This window comes from Triturus cristatus, chromosome 4_1 (genome assembly GCF_964204655.1).
Source record: "Triturus cristatus chromosome 4_1, aTriCri1.1, whole genome shotgun sequence".
Classification (NCBI taxonomy): Eukaryota; Metazoa; Chordata; class Amphibia; order Caudata; family Salamandridae; genus Triturus; species Triturus cristatus.
The window spans coordinates 127,207,338-127,217,137 of NC_140585.1; the positions used below are offsets into that span (position 1 = coordinate 127,207,338).

The 9,800-nt window shown below is 44.1% G+C and overlaps 1 non-coding gene across 1 annotated transcript; it reads right to left on the reverse strand.

Moving 5' to 3' along the window:
• Positions 1-8,299: 8,299 nt before the first annotated feature.
• On the reverse strand, positions 8,300-8,371 carry TRNAE-CUC (transfer RNA glutamic acid (anticodon CUC)). Its single transcript has one exon. It is a non-coding gene; the product is annotated as a tRNA-Glu (tRNA).
• Between the last annotated feature and the right edge of the window lie 1,429 nt (positions 8,372-9,800).

Here is a 9,800-nt window from a genome sequence, read left to right on the forward strand (position 1 = left end):
TTGCCTATAACCCTTCAGTACACTCTTCCACAGGCTATTATCCATTCTTTTGGAATTCAGGCAGACATCCCAACATGTTAGTAGGAAGACTAGAGGACGATGTACCTGCAGTGGAGGTAGTAGTTTGAGAATTGCAGAAGGCATATCAGGTAGCCAGCAATAACTTAGTAAAAGCAAAAGATTCTTATAAGAAGCAGGCAGACAAGAAGAGGCTAGAGAGTCCAGATTTTGAGCCTGGAGATAAGATTTGGATCTCCACTTGAAATATGCGATTAAAAGGGAACAGGAAGGAGGACCGCGCATGCGGCGTCCAGATCTTGAATGACAGGAGTTATCATACCTGCTGACCCTCCCACTGGCCACAGTGCAATACACGGGCCTGGACCATCCTACAAACTAACGATCAAGAAATCCTCGGATTAAGAACCCTGATGAAGTTCCCGGTATGGGAATGAAACGCGTTGGCTGAAGTCTTTCTGATTGCTGAATTTTATAAATTGAAAAATAAAGAAATGTTATACTTCACTACCTGATGTTTTGGACTTTATGATCGGCGCACCCCCACCTTTTAAGAAAATGTTGTTTGATCTGGAACACAGCAGCGTCATTCATCTGCTGGAGCTGGGATTGTGCTTGCGCAGACAACGTACTTATTGGAACTAGCCTGAGGTGCAGGACTTGGAGGTCCGCAGTTGTGCTTTTGGACAAACAGGAAATTTCAACCTCGATTTGTTAGCCCTTCTTCAGTAGAGAAGATGGTAAACCCAGTCAGTGTAAAGATCAAACTTCCCAGTAAGTTTAAAATACATCCAGTGTTCCATGTATCATTGATTAAAAGAAATCCACCTGATTTGAGAAAAGAATTGCCACCAGCCCCAGTTCAGGTTCAATCAGAAAAAGAATTCGAAGTTAAAAGAATATTTGATTCTAAGTTCAAGACAGGGAGGTTATTTTATTTGGTAGACTGGAAGGGTTTTGGTCCTGAGGAAAGATCATGGGAGACCAGTTCACTTGTTCATTCCCCTAGATTGGTTCAAGAGTTTCACAAGACCCACCCTAAGAAGCCCAAGGAGTGAGAAGAAGGGGTTTTGGTGGGGGGTACTGTGAGGACTGGGCGATGCAGTTACAAATTTAAGCGATTTTATTCCTGTTCAAGGGTTAGGTATGTGAGAGTGCTTAGTAAATCATCGGTCAAATGGCACCAACTAATTGCACAGGGGTTTCAACAGTTTTAGGGCGATTTGTTTCCTATCGCCCTTGGCAAAATTTCAATATGGCTGCCACCAATAGTAACTGAGGTGAGCGTTTTAGTGTTTCTAGTATTCGAGGAAGTGTTGCAGTTATCGTGCTCATGCTCTATGCTCGCTGCGCACTTCAACAGTTTTTTCGTGAGAAGAAGCAGTGTCTTGGCTTAGCGCATCTCTGGTGACAGGAATTCTTCTGGGGAGTAGTGTTTCCTCTCGCATTCTCTGCCTGTTATTTCTGCTGGTCATTTTACCTACTATCCAGTAGAGAGTCTCCCTGTAACAGGTATTTCTCGAAGCAGTCGGAACTTCTTCTTCTTGAGAGAATTCCATTGGTGCTCACTTCGTCAAATTCTGAGTACTAAGAAGGAAGAAGTGTTAAGAGTGAATTGAACCAAGTAAGTCAAGGCCTTTTTTAAGGTAATGTCCTTCGCTCTTCTCAAGCATTGGTGAAATCAATTTAATTGCGAGAGAATTCTTGAAGACAATAGAACTCTCCGAGTAATAAGACAATACATCTAGAGCTCGGACTCAGCTCTCTCTATTTTTAACTTCAACATTTTGCTGCGCAACTTACTAAATATGAACAGCTAACAAACTAAGACCGCACTTTATTCTTTTCTAAGTAGATATAAATATGTATATATATTTCTACTTACCACCATTGAAATTAGCAACATCATCTATGAAATGAGATATGAAAAGACAGAAAGAACTTGCATGAATATATATACGTGAAGTAAACAAAACTATATTGTCAAACTAATTAAGGAGAGAAGCTAAACCACTGTGCAATTAAGGTAATAGAATTGAATTGATCATAGCGAGAGAGGTGTTTAGAAAGGATTTGAGGGAAGTGAATGGGAGGGGCCAGTGAAGAAGTTGTAATATTGTGTTTTGTGCTTACAGGTGCTAAAGAAAACCCTTGCTGAGAATCCAGTTAGGAAGAGGCACAGCAGTGGCAGTCTCTCTTGTTTTTCCCAATCCCCTTTCCCCCTCTTTACCGTGAGCGGATTTAATTATGAGCTCGCAGTGGAGTTTGGGAGCTGGGGAAAAGTTATTCTGCTCCGTTGGAAGCTGAGTCTTGGTATGTGAAACTGACAGGTGGGGGCGGTCGGATGGGCGGGTCGGGGAGGAGTGGCAAGCCCAATACTGTGGGCGCTGACTGTTTGGTCGGCCCCAGGCCGACCAAACCAGTCATGGACATTCTTCCTTTTCTCCATGTAAGCTACATGCAGGCTGCATGGAGAAAACAACCTCCCCATAGACACCTGTATGGTCCGCATCCCAGCCTATCACAATGCTGCCATTGTAGCATTGTGATTGGCTTAGGGGAGGGAGGCTGCCTGCGACTGCTTTCTGCGAGGGCGACGTAACTTGGGGCCGGAACGCAGAAGGTAAGTTTTTTTATTTATTTAAAATTACCCCTGCGTGCGCATCCCCCGCCCCCACACCCGCGAGTCATGCCAGCCGTGACTGCTTCCCACTACATCTGGACAACTCCCTGTTGCAGAGGCTGCAGGACACCAGCTTCGCTGACATTTTCTTTTCACCTGGAGGAATGGTGAAGAAATCCCAGAGGATGGATTGAGATGTGCTGCGCAGGTCTACTTGCTGCTGCTCACCTGAGTGGTGTTCCTGTTTTTGTTCTCCCGATATTGTTTGTGGCTCAGTTCCCAAAACATGTCTAAAATTGGGAAAGAAAGAACAGAGACTGCTCCCTAATAAGAGTAAGATATTATACATGAAACTAATGATTTGGGCCAATGAGATGCTGTTTCTCTGTCTATCGCAAATACCGCGATACTGTTTTTTATGTACCACGATATACATAACGCAGGCAAACGGAAAAATTCCAGCAAAACCTGCAGGAAACCTTTCTTACTTTGGAAACCTCGAGGCCTGAACTTTTAAAAACTCTTACTTCCTAGTGAACACAAATTTGTTCTGTAAGTTCTGGGTCCCTCTCAGCGGTTCTATGAGTCTCGCTGGAGTACTGCAAAACCTTCTGGAGGTCAACACAACAATAACATGAAAGCAGCCATCGAGAAGCCACCCAGGAGACCGCACTCAAAAAAAGCCCACACCATTTGAAAACAATCTCAAAAGATTTTCTGATCACGATTACTGGACTGGGGTTTAGCATAGAACATGTCTATTACAGGAACTTAATTTTCTTTCAACAAATAAGGTGACCGGGGACAGATATCCCTTTTAGCACAGGCTAGCCTGATGAAGTAACATATACTCAACTCAACATTACATGAAAATCTGTTCTACAGCTCTGTGTTGGTGGAAAAATGAATGTACAGCACCATGCTTAAAAAGCGTCTTAAGCCGATGAAGTACCACCGCACTGGCATCAGTATTTCATGCAAAGGAGGTCACAGTGTTTTTGAAAATCTGACTTTGAGTGAAACTGTATATATGTTTACATTATTTCTCCCTTGTTATGCCCCCTTCAATTAGATGATTGTGGGACTGTAATTCTGGGATTTCAGCATTGTATATCCGTCGACTTGAAATGCAAAAAAGATTTTGTGTGCAAAAGATACTCAGTGCTGCACTTTACGCGGTGCAAGCACCCGTACAACTCTGAGCCCTGAGTTTGTGAGGGGTTGTTAAAAACACAATATGCTTGATATGTTATGTTATGTTTTTTAGGTCGAGCTTGAGCAGCGCATGCGAACCTATGCGAGCAATGCTGTATTGGAGTATGTACTTAAATCCCCACCCACTCTCCGCCCATATTTGTCATTGGCTTCTGTCATTGTCCTTCTTAAATGCTGGCTTCTGATTTGTTTCTAGGCTTGTTAGTCCCTCCTTAGTACCGTCTTGTCTTCATTTGTAACCTCCTTGAGTACTGGCTCTTTTACTTCGGTTGTTACACCGTACGTCTTCTTTAGTCTGTAAGCAATATTTTCTTTAATGAGTTTCTCTTACTGCATGAGGGCAGGAGGGTCTCTTGTGCACAATTGTGACCACGTTTGTTCATTTAACTCATAGCAAATGGGGAGCTCTTCAGGGGCCATGGGAGACAGAAGGGGGCAACTCAGCGATACCTTCAAGCATTTGAAATGCAATAGGTCTCGCATTCGCGAGAGTTTAAGCTATTGGCATTGTAAATGACAATATCTTTTATTTATGTTTTAAAAACCAAAACATAAATAAAAGGCGTTGTCATTTACAATGCCAATAGCTCAAACTCACGCAAATGCGAGACCTATCGCATTGCAGATACTTGTTCTATAAGGCAGCTCACCAAGCGCTTGTCCTCTTGGTGTTTCGAGGTGTAATGGGTAGATGGAGAGTTGCCGTTATGGGGTAACCCTATGGAGGGGATTGACATTTTGACCCTCCACCTAGCTTTCACCAGCGTCACGGGGGCGGCTGAGTGCAGAACGCTGGTGGTGCCAATCTGAACCTTGTCTGGTTGCCTGGTTGTCCTGAAACCCTGAAGACTGGATCTGTAAGTCATAAGCTTATCTGAAAAACTGCATTCTTGTTTTACCCCATCGGTTAACATTGCACAGCGTGAAAATTGCACTAAGTGTCTACTTTTTAAGTGAAAAGTACATACTTACCGTTTTACGTATTTCTTGGTCTTAAAATAAATCTTAAAAGAAACATATTTTTATAAAGTTGGTGTTGATCTCCTTTGTGGGTTATGTGTCATTTATTAATCACTGTGTGCATAACAAATGTCCTACACTCCTCTGTGTTAGGCCTAAGGCTGCTCGACCACACTACCACCAATAGTGCACTTTGGGGTTACATTGAGCCCTGTACACTTCTGGGGGAATCTCAGGACTCTTTGCAATATATAATCACGTAGTGTTATACCATATACAGAGCCAGCTTCCTACACCATCCATTACTCTTTTTCTACATTGACAGGAACTGCCACGATGGTGGTTCCTGCCAATGGATAGAGATATCCCCTGGGCTGTGAACATCTCTTAATTTGGTAGGCGTAGTAAAGGCAGTTACCTCCTCCACCATCTGTCTTTACTCCATCTGCTGAATCCAAACTGGCTCAGTGAGCAAAAAACAATGGCCTGGAATGCTAAACGGAGGGATTATCAATAGTTACACTATTTGCATGCGCTCCTCCCAACACCTTTTGGGTGTTTGGTTGCCAGTAGTACGCTTCGAAACCTGAGACTGGCGTAGCTTTCCAAGTCTACTAATGCCAAGTTTTGTGAATTTAAAAAAAGTCGTAAATTTGCATCCATTCAAAGAGTACTCCTATGGGTGCAGATTTGATAATTTTTTGGTAAACTGGTCAATAATTGGCATATTTTTATTTAGGAAGAAGTTGCGCAACGCAGCACAGCAAGCAAAGGTGCGTTGTTGCTTCACCTGAAGAGAGCAGAGCTGAGCCATATCTTCACAGGAATGGTGCAGTTCTGCTCTGGCTCTCAGTGCGCTGCTGCACTTCAGGCTGCCTAGTGCCAACCAGTACTTAATTTGTAAAAACATAACGGCCAGGGCTCTGTTCAGGAGGCCACTGCAGCTGGCACTACACATCGCCCCTGCCATGCTGCCAATGATAGTAACAACACCACTACTAACCATCACACTCCTTCAAGTGTGACAGTTCGGGCTGTTCCGGGCCCTCAAAACTATAACTATGGCTTGGGCAGCAAGTAATATTAATTTTGATTGTATATTCAGGGCCTCTGGAAATATGCGGCAAGAGAGGGCCAAATTATGTGGCAGGATTGAGGAAATCATGCGTCAGGAAAAGGCAAATTATGCAGTGTAATGCAGAACATTTTTAAATAGCATTACTTCATTATTTACTACTTTTTACACTTGTTAACCCTGTTTTGGGCATTGGGTGCACCTCATTAGTACCAGTGTAACACCCAAGTACAGCAAGAAGCAACAGAAAGGTGACCATTCAACCTTTGCAAAAGACTTTCCTCTGCACTGCCACACGTGTTGCTTAGTTTGTAGTAACCTTTTAACTGTCTAAGCTAGAAACCATTTTTTTTTACAAAATCTGCAGATTATGCAGCAGATTATGGTTTATATGAATGCTGAAAATCTATAATCATGTGAAAATCACCGCAGCCGCACAATCATATATTTCCAGTGGCCCTGTGTATATTTAAGTAATAATTGACTGTTGGTGTGGTCATCTCTAAATTAGCCAGACAGGGCCACCTTGTGGCAGACTGTTGCAAGTGTTGACAGTTAAGTACCAGTGCCGAGCACTAGAAACCAAAGCTCAAATTAAACACTGGCGCCAACGCAGGCACCTTCCACCATAGTGCAAGGCTATCTGCCTGACAGTCAGGATAGGTTATGTGCTGAACGGGGTACCACCCTGCAACTACCCTTGGAGATTTTTTCACTCTTTGTATGTGTACAGCAGAATGCAGCACACATGCAAAGAGGAAGTAACAAGGAGAAATACAGATATTTCTTTCTCATTACGCAAGCCGCAGGTGGGGGGGGTGGCACGATTTTGGCATTAGCCCATGTCTTTAACTTTTTGTAAATATGTGTTGACATTAAAATCCATGGTTGGATGCACGAGAATTACCATGCACCACCCATGGAACGCCTACCTGGTGCAAAGTAAGGCATGGCATAGCGATGTGCTGCGTTCTGTTGCTTTTTCTAATAAAGCCATGCAAATTAACCAACTGTGTGGCTTTGTAAATACCAAAAAGGATTTTGCATTGGGGCTGCATCAATAAAGTGATGTGATCTGATGCAAACTTTTTGTAAAACAGGGCCTAAATATATTGACATTCCTAATCCAGAAAAAAGAACAAGTTAAAACCTCACAGTAAAATCGGGGGGTGATATGAAAAACCGACACAGACATAAACAGACCTGACTGAGGGTCTTGAGACCCAACTCTCAAGCCAAGAATGTATTTTTTGGGGTTGTCATACCTGAAACACCCCCTCGAAGCTACTCCCCTTGCGTGATTTGTGTTCTTGTGCTGCTGTGTTTAGTATTTGTGATCCCACTGTCACTCTGTCCTTTGCCCTGTGTCCCCTTGGTTTTCCTTTCCACCATTATCGTAGCTGGGACTCCTTTCTCTCGGTCTGTTGATGGTCACAGTTCTAAGACAGAAACTTTTGGCTACTTTACGTTTTGGCCCAGGCCCCAGACATTTATATATATCTGTGAACTACCATTAGAATATATAAACAAGCATTTGCAATGCAATAGGTCTCTCATTTACAAGAGTTCGAGCTATTGGCATGGTAAATGACAATGCCTTTTATTTAAAAAGTTTTTTTTAAAGATTGATTAAAAGGCATTGTCGTATTTAATGCCAATAGCTTAAACTCTGGCAAATGCGCGCTATACATTTTTTTTTTTAAAGCGTTAGGAGAGAGCGTGTCCTGCCTGCAACAACAGTCAGGACAAAGCTATTTGAGAAAATAGTGCTCAGGGGATGTAATTAAAGCCTACCGAGTAACAACAGGGGGTGTTGCCATGGGAGTTACAAAATGAGACAAGGTGGTACTAAGGAGGGACTACTAAGCGTTATGACAAAGGAACAGCCACAGTTTACAGTGGACAATGACACAAGCCAATGAAAAATGTGGGCAGAGAGTGGGTGGAGCTTCAAGTCCCTATGTTAATACAGCGTGCCTGGCAGAGCAGCGCATGCGCTGCCCAGGCTCGACCTAAAAATGTCACTGTGTTCAGGCAAAATAAAGAAATGTAACTTATTTAAAGGCCCTAGATGCCCAAAATGACCTTGAGTTATCAATTAAGTATACAAATGTATCCGTTGTCAGTGAGTGGACACAACATACACCTGTGGTAACCGCGCCGCATGTGCGAGCTCCCCTAGAGTCTGTCTGGAAAGGGCACCTTTCGGCTGAAAATGTAAAGTAAAATGGAATGTTCTATTAAATAAAACAAAAACACTCTAAAGATTACGCGGCTGTAGAACGTGTCTCTTTTGTATATGTCAACCACTTGTCTGCCTTGAGACGTTATACCTGCATTAATGTATAATTTAGCATGTTTTAAAAATAAAGAAGGAATTAAAGCGTTAATGTAGGGAAAAATGTATCTTCCCTGACCGGGAATCGAACCCGGGCCGCGGCGGTGAGAGCGCCGAATCCTAACCACTAGACCACCAGGGAGCGTGGCATAGATGTAAGTGCCATTAAGTGATACCTGCAGAAGTGCCATATTCAGTATACGTGTTCACATAATCAGTGATACTGGTAGCTTTGGTACAAGTTTTAAACCGTTTTGCTGTCTTAAAAACCACGAAAAGGTACATCAACACTCAGCACAGGAGCCTCCCGTGTACAGTAAAGAAGGAACAACAAGCGGCCGACGCACGGATGCCTGCATTCAGAATACCCGAGCAGAAGCTAATAGTGTCCCTCAGAGGAACATATGTCTAGAAGTATCCAAGAGCCGCGGAAGTTTCAGACAGAGAACAGAAAAAGAATACGCGAATAACCAAAGCACTCCCAGTAATCAGGTCTCTCGTCTTTTTATTGCAATTTACATCTCATGAAAGAAAAGTGCGCGCTTATTATCGTCACTTAAAAGCTCATTTCTGTCTCAAATCTTTTTATTCTGAAGCGTTATGCACTTGTTAAAAGAAAAAGCAGCGCCATGAAAACAAGCTACAGCGAGAGCGATAGGAGGCTGAAATACACCGTAAAAGTGGAGGGTAAATGCATGGACACGAAAGAAACACTACAAAGGCACCGACCGTGAATAAAATAAGACTCTTCCGGGAGTGCCGGGCCGAGCTCAGGGCTCCCTGCTGGAGCAGACCTGCTCCCTCCTGCAAACACTGGGACGGGTGGTGAGCTTGATTCATTTCAGCCCTTTGAGGGGTGCCAGGGGGTGTTGCTGTGGAAAGGAAACTCTCCAGTGTGGGGTTTGGCGCTTTAGCAAACCCTTGAGTTGGTGTTTACAAACAGAACGCTGCTCAAATATGTGAGCTCTGGGCCAAATACTCATGCCATACAGAGCGGTGTTCAGTATGTTGCGTTGAGCCTTCGATAGCTCAGTTGGTAGAGTGGAGGACTGTAGTGAAATGCGGACATCCTTAGGTCGGCTCGAAGGATTTTTTTTCTGCTTCACAATATAAAGCGCCTCTTTCTCAGACACTCACACACCTGGGCTTTACCTGCCTCCTTTCTTCACCTTTACAGCCCAGCTTTCTCCTTTGGCGCGCGCGGGCGGGCGGGCGGGTCTCCCTCCCCACTCCCTGTGTGCAGCCCCCGCTGCTATCCTCCAGCATCAGACAGAGCCGGGGGGCCCTGGGCTGAAGAGCCAGGCCGGCCCTGTCAGAAGCAGCCCTGGGAGCTGGTTGCTGTGACTCTGGCATCAGGTGATGCTGCTGAGAGTGTCTGCTAGGAGGTGAGAAGGTTGGTGTGAGGGAGGAGTGTGTGTATTGTGTCAGGGAGTGTGTGTGTGTTTGTTGAGCCTGTGGCCCTCTATTGGTGGGGTCAAGGAACTGGGAAATTGAAAAGATGCTCTATAGGCGGGAGAGGGCGGGTTATAGAGCTCCACAAGTAGGTGCTCATGACCAAAAAGGTCATCAGT